This window comes from Tyto alba, unplaced genomic scaffold (assembly GCF_018691265.1).
Source record: "Tyto alba isolate M040663 unplaced genomic scaffold, T.alba_DEE_v4.0 Super-Scaffold_10, whole genome shotgun sequence".
NCBI lineage: Eukaryota > Metazoa > Chordata > Aves > Strigiformes > Tytonidae > Tyto > Tyto alba.
In genome coordinates this window covers 4499021-4513384 of record NW_024881262.1, presented here as the reverse complement: position 1 = coordinate 4513384, position 14364 = coordinate 4499021, and the positions used below count along the sequence as shown (strand labels likewise).

The following is a 14364-nucleotide window of genomic DNA, read 5'->3' as shown; positions in this document are numbered from 1 at the left end:
CACAGAAAGGCAGTCTATGGAAAAATATGGATAGAAATGAACAAAATGCAAATGTTGCACTGCTTTAAATTTTATTATCCTCCCAGCTCTTCATAAAATACTGTAGACATCGTTTGATTATATTTTTAGTCTAGGGAATTAATTTTTAACTAGGGAACTCGTTTCTGTCTTATGATTACTCTTCTCCGCAATGGCCTGTAGGTCTGAACTAAAAAATCACAGTTTTAATTGAGCTAATGATGCCCAGAACTCAAATTAATCTCACTTATGTGTGTGTCATGCCATGCAATATGTGCTATAGCTGCAGGCAACGTGTGCATCTTTTCATATCAATGACTCCTTCAGGAGACAGAGGGTGTAAATCCTGGTCAGGGGTAAGTCTGCATCCTGCTATTCTCACCTCCTGGGAGACTCCTCAGTGGCTGATGTCTGTGCAACCAGTGGAGGGGAAGGAAAGACAACAAAAGCAGTGATATTTTGTGATCATTTCTCTGATTTCACCCCAGTTCTTTCAAGGGCAGGACTGTAACTTGCAGAAGAGCCAAGGGAGGGTGAAGACGGGCGCTGAGCAGCGTGCTCTGGCCACATCTGCCCCCGGCCCCGCTCCCGTCTGCACCCACAGACGGGTGGGGACCGCTGCCACGGAGGCAGCAATTCCCTTACCCAGCTGAGGAAGGACAGCAAGGCTGCTTCTATTTTGCTTGTGAAACTATTCGGGCTGTATTTTCTACCTGGGAAAACTTTTTTTTTTTTTTTTTTTCCCAACTGCCAGGAGTATTCACTTCCTCAAGATACAGGTCTTTAAAAAAGTTTTCAGAGAAAGAATAGAACTAGGAGGTCATGATAGAGGCGCAGGGGGTTTATTTCTATCCTGAAATAAAACGGAGGAGGAATATGGTTTAACACTCTGCAGGTAGCTGTTGCTTGCATGCCCGGCAGGCTAGGTGGTCCTACAGCACCCTGACCCAGACATGCACAGCTATCCTAACCCTGACATTAACACCTGAGACAAAACTGCACACCAATACCTCCCCGAATATTATTTATTCTCTTCTCCAAACAGTTTGAACTTAGACACCACTGTTTTAGAACACCATCATGTCTTGATACAGCTGAGACAGTCCCCTTACTCGGAGTATGTGGTTCCCAACATCTGTAGAGCACAGCTCTGCTTGTTTACCCGACCCTGTGCCCAGCACCCTGCTACCTTGGGCTTTCACATTCCGCACTGAAATCCGCTTTAAACAGAACAGTGAAGTTCTAATCGTTTGTTGTCAAAAAGTTTCAGTTTTGTGATGAAAGACGTGACCTTTCTTGCCAGCAAGAGTCTTTTTTGATTGATTAGTAAACATGAAGTAAAATGCAGGAGCACACCAGTGTTAACCTGATACTGCCACAGGCTCTGTGCTTCAAATATTTTTGCTTTATTTTGAACAACCTGTTAATGAGAAAAATATTCTAATCAAAGAAATGTGTTTCCTTCGATTCTCTTCGGAGTGTTATTTGCAGCTTCAGAATAGCATGCTCAATTATGTCTGTTTTATTCCTAAATTAAGAAAAAAATCTTCAGAAAAATATTAAGCCTCTTAGCAACTGTTAAGCAACATCCAGTATTAATTATTTAATCACTTTTTTATTATTTTTCATCAGGTAAGAGAATAGCATACTTGCTCAAAGTATTTTTCACAAAACACCTTCGCACACCAGACCAAGCTCAAAGCAAATGCAAGGTACGATGCCTCTGCCTACGCAGATAGGCAGAAACCTTTTTTAAATGCTGCTGGAGAGGCCAGTGTAACCGAGAGCAAGAAGCAGTGTTTTTTTTAATGTGTTCTGGCACTTCAGTGAATGGCTGGTAAAGGATCACATCCAGACTGAGCATGAGATGTGCAAATGCTGCAGAGACAGCATCAGGTGGGGGTTCCTCGGTGCTTAGCAGCTTCTCAGGGTGGACTCCGTCTCTCTGGGTGCTGGTTTTGTTTCACGGAGAGCAGTTACCTACCCTTTGGATGAAGTTTCTTTCACCTCAACTCTCCTCGGCTGCTGGGAGAAGCCTCTCACCCCGCTATCGCATCACATTTCAGGGAACCCAACTGCGCCAGGGCTTCGCCTCCCAGTGATCCCAGCTCTGCATCCCCGCGGAGGCACCGGCCCACGCTCAGCTTAAGGACAAGGCAGCAGAAACTGCTGATTACGGATGCAAGATCCCAGCCCATCACCACATCTCCAGGAGACTGCCTGAGGCAAGGAGGCTCCTGAGGTTTCCTGAGAAGAGTGAACAACGTCAGCACAAAATGCAGCGATACTGCCTGCTTGCAGAGCAAGCATCGGCAGGGGATTCACCAAGTGTTCCAGGGGCTCATGCAAAAAGCTCCTGTTTCCCAAATTTCCCATAAGCCAGGCTGAATTAATTCCTCAAATATAATACATTCTAGCATCATTGGTTAAGATGGCAGAGACCAACGTAAACTTACAGTTAGTGTTATTCCTTTTTTCTTTTGCAACTAGACCTTTTCTCCTCAGCTCCATTTGGGTCATGTGCTAATACCTGTGTGAACATGCAGGGAGGTTGTGCACATTTCAGCCATGAAATGGGCATAGGTATTTCTGAGGTGAATTTTCCAATCATTAGCATTGTTGATAGCATGTATTGCTATTTTTCATAAAATACATCTGAGCAAATGATGAGAACTGCTGATCGCGACTGAACAGAAAATGGCTAAATGAGAAGAGTCTTGAAAATTCCCTCTGCAAGGGCTGGGATGGCAAAGGACCATGGATCCTATGAATTATTGCCATAATACAAACTTACGTTTTGACATCTGTAGCTTTCTTTTCAGAATCCTGCAAATTGTTGGTTGTCTTGTTCTTTTCTCTAGAGTTGCATCTATGCATTTACCACTACAGTTCTGTATTGGTGGCATACTGAAAATCACATGGCATCTTGGCCTGTCTCTCTGTCTCCACCACCAGAAAAAGGATAGTCTTCAAGTCCACATGCAAATATTTTCACACTTCAGCAGCCAGGCCTTATGCCATTAAGCCACTTTCACTAGCATTGCTGAAACTCTCTTTGATACTTGGAACCAGGTTTTCTCATCCTAATTTCTTCTAGGACAGATGTACAAAAACACATCATCGCTCCGTAGGTGTCCAAGACCCACCCTATGGGTTGCAAGTCATCATCTAGGTCAGGACCGATGCTTATAAAAATCCTTGTATGGCAAGGTCTGTACCATAGCTGCCTGGCTTATACTCGATTACTTGATTTACTTATCTTCATAAACATGCACTTGTTTCCTAAACTTTTTTTAGAAGTATTAACATGAAATAGTTCCTCCAAGAGCAGTAAAGAAGTCTCAATATTTTTGAGTCCATCAAAAAGACTTTGCTACACTATAAAATATAGGTGCCTTCAGGGATAAGCTTCTTGCTACCTAAAATAGTCCCTCTCTACACATAAATATGAAGTCCCAACACTTTTTTTTGCATAGTTCACAATTTCACTCTCATAAAAACTATTTATAACAATTCCATCAACCGTCATTTAACAGCACTTCTATACCAAGTATACCAAGATGTGATTAGTTCTTCATGTGAAAGTCATGAGTTATGTCAAAATAACTGACAACTCACTGGTCAAACTACTTACAGCAGGGAAGAAAATGCTGAGAAAAAGGAGCTGAGGACGGTAGGAATCATCAACAGGGCAAGTACCAGGAACATGACAAGAAACTTTCAGATTTACATTGGGTGATGTTCCTTGGTGCGTTCACATCCATCTGTCACCTTCATTTGGGACCACACTCCTTGATTCAAACCGATAGCAAGTATCTGAGTCAAATAAGTGAATATTTTTGCTAAATGTTGTCTGTCACATCATGTTACTCCACTTTTGTTTCTTCACCATGTACTAACATGATGTGGTGTAACATAGCATGATGCAGCATAAATGATGTAATGTGACATGACAGAAAAACATTGCTTCAGTTTTTGGAATGAACACCTAATTTTAGCAGTTAATTTATCTGCTGGAAACAGTTTGTTAAAACATGTAACCTGGGTCCTGCTAAAGTACATTGCACTTTGCAGTTTGCATATCTCTAATACTTTCCATAATACGTCCTTTGTTTATTTTCTTTTATTCCAGAAGCCATGTTCCTTTATAGGGTTGTTTTCTTTGTGTTTTTAATTTTTATTAGAAGGAAAATATTGTCTCACAAAAACGGGGGAAGGGAACTAATTTATGTCATGAGTGGAGACACATATGGAAAAAGTCCTATTGTATAATGAAAACACTGGCTCTATTAACAGCAAAGAACATATTTACCCACAGGTAATAATAACAACAGTAACAGAGTTTAGGAGAGTTGCTTTTCCTTCAAAAACTTCAGCAGAATGTTATAAGTGAAAACTGGGTAAAAATCATCTCTCCTTGGAGAAATACGAATGCAGATAAGGCAAACATTTAACTGTTGATTTTGTGTTTGTAGATGTAGGTTTTATGAATGGGAACATTTTCAATAAGACAATCCAAGATTTGGGTGAGCCTTCCTAGAATTTTGGTTCATTATCCTTGTCCTGACTGACAGAAATATTAGCAGTGGGAAATAAAACTGCTGGTTTAGTTCTTTAAAAAATAAAGTCAGTTATTCATATTGAATATATTCTTTCCTTCCAAAAATCCTTCCTTCTGTGTGTGGATGCGTGAAAGCTAATTAAATTGGCAGCCATAGCTCTGTACTTCTCATTTGGAGGGCCTTCATCTCAAGCCAGAAGAGTTTCATCCTTCAGGTCCTTGTTACAGAAGAGGGAAGGGGAATGAAACGCAAGTGACCTTCAGCTAATCAGATCACAAAGTTCCAAATAGAGACAGATTTCAGGAACAATAAAATAAATCATCTTGGATCATCACAGTCTCTTCAAAAGGAATAAAACTGTTCCCATGAAGATAGATACGTGGTTTCTGCAAGCTGAAGCTCGTTTGGCACGTTCTTCGTCTACCTGGCACTTTCTGAAGAATAACCTACAACTGTCACTGGGTACCTGTAAGGTTTCCATCAGCTGTCCTTCTCACCCCTCGCCCAGAAACATCCACCTTGATCCATGGCATACAACCCTAATGTTAAATTTCAGAGATATCACAAATGTGGATCTGGGGCTGTGGCCAGCAAGGAGGAAAAGGCCTTCGATGCTGAAAGGAGAGAAACAGGCTGATGGTTGCACAAAATCTGTCCTCCCATGGGGATTGTGCTGTTGTCCCAGCACTGTGGTGGCCCTGGGGACCCCTGGGGTCCCCAACCAGCCCGTCCTGGCAGAGCAGCTCCTCATTGGGAAGGGGATTTACAGGGCTGCAGGTCTGATAGCACTCCGAGCCAAATCCTGCATTTTGTCCAAATGCAAAGCACCTTTTGACCTTTGGTAAAAATTAAACACTCTGAGGGATTGGGCAAAGCAGATTTTAATTTATAATAAAACTGGGGACACCGTTGCCTATATTTTTACAAAGACCCTGAAGAGCCCTCTTGCTAAGTGAGCTCAGCAAGCTGGCAATGTATTTTAATGTATTTATTTGATTATGCATTCATTCTTTCATTCATTCATCTATTCAGTCATTCATTCAGACAGTTGTTCATTCATCCCTGTCCTTTTGCAGGAAGAGAACATAAGCCAGCAGTGGCATCCTTCTTCACTGTCCTGATTTACAGTGATGTCTCTGAGTTTGTATCAATAAATCTCTTTGGCCCTCTTCAATCCAGCATTATCCCTCATTAGTGACTGGGATTTAAAAAAAGGATTAAAAATAATATCAGATTATAGATAGATAGATAGATATGTATATTGGTTGCAGTGCTTTGATTAAAGTGCTGGGGTGTTGGTGGTTTTATTTCTTTTATTTAAGACCTCTCATATTCACAATTCTGTATATCTTGCAATTATTTTAAGACAATCCCTGACTTTTTATTAACTGGCCCAATAATTTTGCTATCAGTGCTGAATGATAAGGTCCCCATGGCCCTCCCAGTGCCTGCCCAGTGGCTGTTGATGTAGAGGGTTGCTCCAGTGAGTCTGGCTCTTGCATCTGCCTTCGTTGCTGCTGTTGGATCTTTTGGTGTTTTCTGGACCAAGGAAATATTTATTTAAAAAATAACCTTTCTGGAGAGACCATCCCCGATCTGGTTGCTAGCAGGTAGCGACTGTATGGTCTGTGTCTAGAATTGCCTCACCATCACTGTACTTCTCAGCCCAAACATGTACATTTTATCTGCTTCTGAGTGTGCCTTAAACACGAGAATATTTCCTCTCAAGAAGACTGAAGTGAAGGGGAACCACTCTTTGAGTTGGGATTACTGACACTCTAATAGCTGCTGGGACATTTTTTCTCCCATATCTCTGAAATATCCTTAATTAATCCTGCAGACAACTTGCAACATAATTGTGTCCCTAAACCGTTAACCTTGAAAAATATTTGACAGTGTACTAACATCTCAGAAACTTGTTATCACAGGGAATATAATAAATCCATAAATATCCTAGTTTCTCTCAGAAGTCCCAGAATAATTGTTTCCAGTTTTGTTTTTTTGTTTGTTTGTTTGTTTGTTTGTTTTTTTCCCTTGGTTTCCTGTTTGACCTGGTTGCATGAGATGTAGCGGAGAAAAAGGGCATGTTAAGATAAAGGGGCTGTTTGGAAGAAAGGCAGTTATGTGTCGTATATAACTTAGTATTTTTTGTAAAAAAGGGCTGTCCCTCGCATTTTTTACTCATTTGAATCTCTTCAGGGCACCAGCGGACAGAAGCACTGGATGGCACAACCTGCCATCTGCAATTGGGTCAGAACTAGTCCCTGGTAGACAGAAGAGACAACACTGCAATTCATCTAGTGCAGAGCCATAGTCGGCCTACAGTTGCAACTGCTTCTTCTTAAATAAACACCTTGTATTTAAAAAGAATTATGATGCTGTATTGGTTGACAATGTGTATAAATGCCATGTTCACTTTGGTTGAGAAAATGAGAAATTTAAAATGCATATATTCCTCTGTCATCAGTGGCCTTATTAAAGTAATGGAAATCCTGCATAACTGAATAACTTTAATTAAAGTTATTACAATTTCTTCTATTGGTTAGTCCTTACAAGCTCAGAAACTCTGTTATATTTAACAGTCTGGCATCAACTGCTGTTGATAACAGACACAGTCCTCTTCCAGGCCTGTCTGCTGTTCTTACTATGCTGCCATTTGAAATCATCAGGAAAAATAATCATAAGCTTAAAAAAGCTAAAGCAGACAGGCTGTTTCAGATTATTTCAGTATGTGTTTGCTACAACAACCGAATGTTCCTGTTAAAATCACAGTCTGATTTTCCTTCTGAAAACCAGGCTATAAGCGAAAGGATTAGACAAAGACAGACCCAGGGAGAGAATTTAGATCTGGGTTCAAATGTGCACTGGAAATTGTGGAAATGCTTTGGTTTGAAGCCTTCTTTATTTTAATAATAATTGTTTTCCTAAATATTTGTATTCTTTATGTATTTCTTTATCAGGGATTAACTATGTAGCTTAGTAGAAAACAGAAAAGGAGATCATTATTTTACAATTTAATTTAGAGGAATTTGAAGGCTCTGGATCAGTAGGGAAAGCAAGCACAGCTGCATTTCTTATAATTTTCCCATTAGAATATACTAATTTCCACACTGCTGCTCCCTTATTTTCGGTGTGTTTGTAGATATTATTCTCAAATTTGGATCCAGCAGCCCAGAAAGCCTGAAAAGCGTGAGCCTGTTTTTCACCAAAGGAACACTTTTTCACTTAGGTCAGACATGCCTTCCACTTTTCTTTGCCATAAAATGGCAAAACCGTGCTGCTAAAATTACATTATTATATGTTTGTGAACTTGTAACGCATATTTCAAAAAAGAAACTCGATATATCACGTACTCGTAAAACTTGGCCATCCTAGAGGTGCTTCACACTCTGGACTGTGTTTTGCCTTATAACAAATCTTTAAGATAGGGAACAACTTTCACCTCCACTGGGAGAAGAGCTGGAGCTGAGAGTAGGGGGACTATGTTTCAGGAAACGTGTGACACTGCAGGGAGAGGAACCTGCACCTTTAAAGCCTGGACACCCCAACTGCCTCAGCATCCTCCTTTGTGTATGACTTTTCTTCCCAGATGCAACTGCCTTCTCCTCAATCCCCTCAAATGCAGGTTTCCAAGCCAGCAAACAGCCAAAACTTTTACATGGTTTAAACATTTAAACTATCCAACGTGTTAAAACATTTACCAGGAAAATGTCAGGGCTGTTGTGTATACACTAAGCATTTCCTCACCTATGGTATTACATTTTGAAATGCTGGATCTCCTCTTCAAGGAATAGATTTATTCAACTCACTCCTTTTCACATACTAGAACTCATAAAAGGAGCTTTTTCACTTCTCACAAGATGTAGTCACTAAACATAGCAGATGACTGAAAAAAAATAAAAAAGAAAAGGCTTTTTAAATATTTGAATTAACACTGACAGAACACATTTGATCTGGACATATTTCTAAGGTTATCATCTGAACTATCACCAAATATCTGAAAGCCCTCAAAAGGGGTATTTATGAAATCTTTATAGGAAGTCAGACATTCCTATAAATGTAATTATCATTTAGTAACTCACTGTTCAATATTATCACATGGCCAGTGATACTTATGGTATCCAGGTGTGGTATCTGGTGATATCTTTTCCAGATATTACCCCTTTGACTGAAAATAAAGTCAGGTGATCTGAATGCATAGATTCCCCGCTTGACTGCCAGTTATCTGATATAAGCTCAGAGGTCACTACCCGTTCATTCAGGCTTTTGCATTTTCAAATATTTGTTTTAAGCTTGAGATTTATTTCCAAAGATTAACAACCCCCCTACAACCTCTTATTGGCTTTTTTTTACTTCTTTAAATCAGATATCTCTAACGATAGCGATGTCATCATCAGTACAATACCAGTCATATCAATATATTTACACCAGAAATACCTTCGGCCCAGTGACATGTTAGGCTGCATTACCAGCTCCTTTGTTAGAGAATTTTTTTTTTTTTTGCACAGTGTTCTGTTTGTCCTACGTATGCCACAGCTGCCTATTGAAGCAGCACAGCAAGGCTTTGGGGATTTCCCAACAATAAAGTTGAAATCTCTTTCCTGGTTAGTATTCAGCAACACTGTAACATTTAGCAGACATTTTCCCTTTTCCCAGCTTTCAATGGGCTACATTTATCAGCATGGAGTAGCAATCAACATGTATTTGCTCATGTATTTATATAAGTCAGCTGTATGCTTCCTCATTATTTGCAATTCTTCCTTTAAAAAACTTTGCTTTCTTTGTCTTCAGCAAGGAAATTCTGGGTATAGATTATGTATATATGGTTGTGTGTGGAAAGTACTTTTTGGTGTATAATAAATATATCAGTATTATTATAGGTATTTCATTAATAGCTAAGTGAATTATTTACATAACCCTTTAGTTCATACCCAGATTTATTTAATGTTGGCATTATAGTATTAGATAAGTTATCTCAAAAAAAAAAGGATCTCTGCACTTAAAACGCCATTTTCCCACTGGAAGCTAAATTCTAATCCTACTGGATTCTTGAGAAAGATAAAATAATATATCTGCAAACCTCTGAATGTGATCTAAGATAGCTGTCCTATTTATAATTAAGCTATGAACGGACATCATGGACGTTCTGAGAATGTAAGGAATGACAATTCTTGTTGAACAGAACAACCATGGACTACTTTGGGCGCCCAAAGGCATTCAATTTCAGAGCTTGCAAAGGTTCTGTATTTTGCCAGAACTAAATATTTCCCATCCTGTGAATGAGGCACTTAAAACAGTTGGGTGAAAATGGAGGAACTCTTTCTTTCTGGACTGGTTGTTTTAAAAGAAGGAAAGGTCCTTGAAAATTGCTCGAGGGCTTGGAAGAGAAGTCATTCCAATGATAAGACACTGGTGGGCAGGGTGCTGATAAATATTCAATGTTTTATTACATTTGAAAGACGCAGGCACTGCTGCAGATGCTCTCCCAAGTCCAGCACACACATGAGAACAAGAGGACATAGCAGGACCTCAAAGGTGCTGGTACAACAAGGTGCTCCTTGCCACAGTGTGCCCACAGTCACTCTCTGCTCGCTCAGCTTCAGCTGATTCTTCACACATGGTTTTACCATCACAGCTGAGGTGCTGAACAGCCAGCCAAAAACTGGGGGGATGATGAGGAGTGGGAGCAAAGGCTGCTTACAAAATGATGGTGACCCCAATCTACCTACTTCAAAGTGGCAAGATTTGACTTCCATTTGTACACTGATGTATACTGCTTTGCACCTCTAGTAATGTTTTTCCAGGGTAAAAGATGTAAAAACATACTATCCTTGAGGAAAGCTTTGAGAATTTAATTTTAATAAGTCACAATTTTATTTATTTAGCACAGCTTTTCTCAACCAGTTGGTTGCAACTCTGAAGGGTCATGAAAGGCAATTAGAAGACACAAGGCACTTAAAATCTTATTGCCACCTAAAATAAATGTCTAAATCCTACTCCCTCATTCCACTTATACCATAATCCCCCAAGGTCACACCCACAACCTTCTGAAACACAAACTACACTACAGAATTTAGAATTATGGTCACAGATTGGAGGGAGTTCAATTTCACTGTAAAGGCAAGAGTGTCTTAAATATGTTATTCATGAAATAAAGACCCACTTGTCTGGAAAGAGTGAAAAATATTGAATTAGTCATTAAATAAATGTGCAAATTATGCATTCATTTATCTTCCCTCCTTATCTCATTGACCTGTCTCATCAAATAGTTAAATACAGTCCTTGCATACTTTTATATCAAATGACAAAATTATTTTTTAAATAACAACTAATTCAGAAAAGCACTTTGGCACCTGTCTGGCCCTCACTGTCTCCAACTTAATGGCCATTAACTGTCCCAACTAAGTTTCCGGAATAGAATCCATTGATCTGTGTCAGTCAGGATCTTGAAAACTGGAGACCTGAAGCTTAAGATCCTAGTCTGCTAATATGCATTAAAATGTTCTAGGAGCCTTCACTGCACTTTGGTTCAGGCTCTGACAACCCTAACTCCAGCTAAAATTCATCCAAGTAAACCTTGAAATAAAACTAAACTATTTGCCTGGGCATGATAAAAAAAATCTCTTAATATTATCATTACTATTACTGTGACTATTAAGGAATAATTCTTTCTCTCTATTCAGTGGGATATCCCTCTTGGGGCTGCAGTTTGGGATTTCCATTTTACAGCCCGAACACCAAATGCAGTGAAATATAGACGAGCTGGTGAAAGCTCAGTAAAATGACTCAGAGTTGAATGGATTCATTCATGATGTTTTCCTTGTTTGCTCGTACATATAGAATATGTGTAGCTCAGCTGAGCTGTAATTATAGGACAACATCAAGAGCGGTCTAAAAGTACCTGAGGCAAACACCCTGAGGAGGGGAAGCTTCCTTTGGGACAGTACGTGGAGCTACAAGTATGATGAATGGGATTAGAGGACAAATGGAGTTGAATATTAAGAAGAAATTATTTGCAACAGAAGATCAGCTGAACTAAAATGGTCTCCCAAGGGAAGTAATAGAAACGGTGCCATTTGACATCTCTAATGCTAGATTTGGTAAACTGCTATATACACAGTGTGGAGAACAATTTCACATCTGCAGAGAGGTGGTAAGGACGAGCTAAAACAACCACACTGAATCCCTGACCTTTCTAACTGCCTGTGCTTATTTGTAAGTAGTATGGCTAAGGTCCCCACAATGCAACACTGCATTATCTACATATACACACGGTAGATCACAGTGGGTATGCAGATTTAATGAAACTCTGCATTTTTTTTTTTTTTTTCAAGATGTGGAAAATTCCCACATACCAACTGGGGTTAAAAAAAAAAGGTATATTTGTTTAACATTTTTCAAGAAATGCTGTTCCGTAGAGGCCAGCATTATAGTTAACACTACTTAATTCGATCCTTTGAGATCTTTCCATAGATACTTCCTATCCCAAGGCAATCTGAAATACAAACCTATTCAAAGTAAATCTGTCAGGTGGAAACCTGGAATGGCTTTCCTGATCAAATCCCAGTGGAACAGGCTGAGGTTGACTCCAGCTGTGCCAGCCCCGTGGCATTACTGAGAACAGGGCTGTGAACGAGGAGGTTTGGTGTTGCAGGGGTTGGCAGCAGCTGGGCAATCTGAAGGAAGCATCTCACGCCCTGGTGAGATGTCCAGGGCCTAAGGAATAAGAGAATTAAGTCTGGCCTTTATTAACTCCCCAGTACCAGCCTTTTAATATGATCAGTCTGTTTCCTCGATTATCTAAATCTTAGTTAGCCTCGTCACATTGTATTTCTGTGCTAATACAAAAACCAAGACACAACAGGAGCTTTGCAGTCTTCTTTCTCCTGCCATTGCTGACAACTCATGATATTTCTTAGTGGTTCTAACAATGCAATACTTTCTCCAATTCACTTGTTTTAGACTGACTTCATTAGTGACTTCACAATGCAGCATTTTTCTTATTGAAGTCAATTACATTTCCATTGTAATAGCAAGCTTGTAAGTCTTGACACTGGGCTGTGGCAAGACAGGCCTTCAAAAGCCTCGGGACGTGGCTGGTGACAGTTTCACCACCCCAACATGCGTGTCCAGAAGGCAGAAGAAAAATGCCAGCAGCTCTTCTTCATGAACCATACGCCAACCTCTGTAACAGCCTGGCTGGCTCACCAGCATCTGGTGCCCCAGGGAGATGAAATTTTAACGTGGTCATCTCCCAGAAGAAATGTCTTTCTAACTCTCCAGATAGACCAGCTACAAAGAATCCCCAGCGACAGGAACAACACAGAGCTGCAGGGTACAATTTGGCATATGGCCAGACTCGTGGTGAGGCAAAGGTTATCGGGAGCAGTCTGAAATTCAGGTAAGATTAAGGGAAACACAAGGCAGCAGAGAATTGCACAAAAAACTACGGAGTGTCAATATGGATCTTGAAAAGGAGGTGCCCTCACCAGCAGGCACAGCCAATAGAAGCCCTGAAGCTTTCCCTGCTCAAATCAAAACTCCCACAGTCTTGAAGTGAGACCAGGGGCAACGCTTCAGTCCCAGTAATTTACATTACTCTTATTCATATGAACTCTTAAGAAGTTTGGAATGTCTGAAGACCCAATCCACGTAGGTGTTTGCTTATATGTATGACTAATAAATGTTAGATAATGTAAATTATGTATATGTCACCAATCCTTCCCAGACAAAATGTATTACTGAGATTTGGTACCAGCTTGTATCAGACTTGTTGATGTCAACATTGGCAATGTCTTGTCCTTGCACTGGAGGACGTTCCACGAGAACGGAACAACTCAGCTGGTCCAAAAGGATTAGGAGAACTGATGGAGAAAAAAATAAATTTCAAAAAAACTTGAAAATGGCCAGAGACTTACTGCAGTGCTGTATACAAAGGAAAGTAAACAAACATGGCTTCATTACACAGCTCACTACACTCAGCAACTGATATGCAATCCCTATTCCCTGGCCACATACAGTATCTCATCAGCGATTTCTGTCCAGGAAAGTCAATAAAATAAGAATGTATGTTGCCAAGGTGAAGTTTTAAGAGTTACAATTTTAAATTTCCTATTAGGGATAAGGTAAGATTTATGGATGATATACTGATTTATAAACATGTTTAGACAGTAAGCATTTTTGGCTTTAGGCTGGAATCAGAAAGCTTGGTGTAAAGAAAGATTTTTAAAGGTTTTGTGGTACATAAAATAAATCCAACTTACGCTTTCAAAGAGCTGTCTGGCTGTATAAAAGATGATGACAGTGACAGTGAAAAAAAAATTTGCTTATATCTACAATGCTCCATTATTTTCTCATTAACTTGAGTTTTAAAGGGAATCATATTAGTGCCTCCAGAGGATGAGCTATATAAACAAGAGCTACAAATTTATCTGTGCATTAAAATGAATGCTATGGTAACAGGTTTGATTGCTTTGGCTGCAATTTAAAAACCTAAAGGGTGTATTATCCTGAGATAATCTCACCCTTGGGTCCTTATATATATTATATCTCATACCTCTAATCCTGTGAGACAGTGCCTAGCTAATAATATCCCCTCTGCCTTTGTCTGCTTTGTCGTACTGCAACTGAAATGTGCCTCTTCCAACTTCATATAATATATTAGTTAAGTAATTGTATTTTGATCACTCTGAATCATTAGTTTATGTCTTGAGAATGTGTAAAGATTTATTTCCTTGGACAGTAAGAAAAATTTTCTTAGCAAGAGCGTAGTGCAGCATGCAGT

At 39.7% G+C, this 14364-nt stretch overlaps 1 long non-coding RNA gene across 1 annotated transcript; it reads right to left on the bottom strand.

The window, feature by feature from the left end:
- Positions 1–54: 54 nt before the first annotated feature.
- On the bottom strand, positions 55–8460 carry LOC116960040. Its single transcript, XR_004406170.2, has 2 exons — positions 8328–8460; positions 55–2265 (listed from the first exon to the last, which is right to left on the bottom strand). It is a non-coding gene; the product is annotated as an uncharacterized LOC116960040 (long non-coding RNA).
- Positions 8461–14364: the final 5904 nt, after the last annotated feature.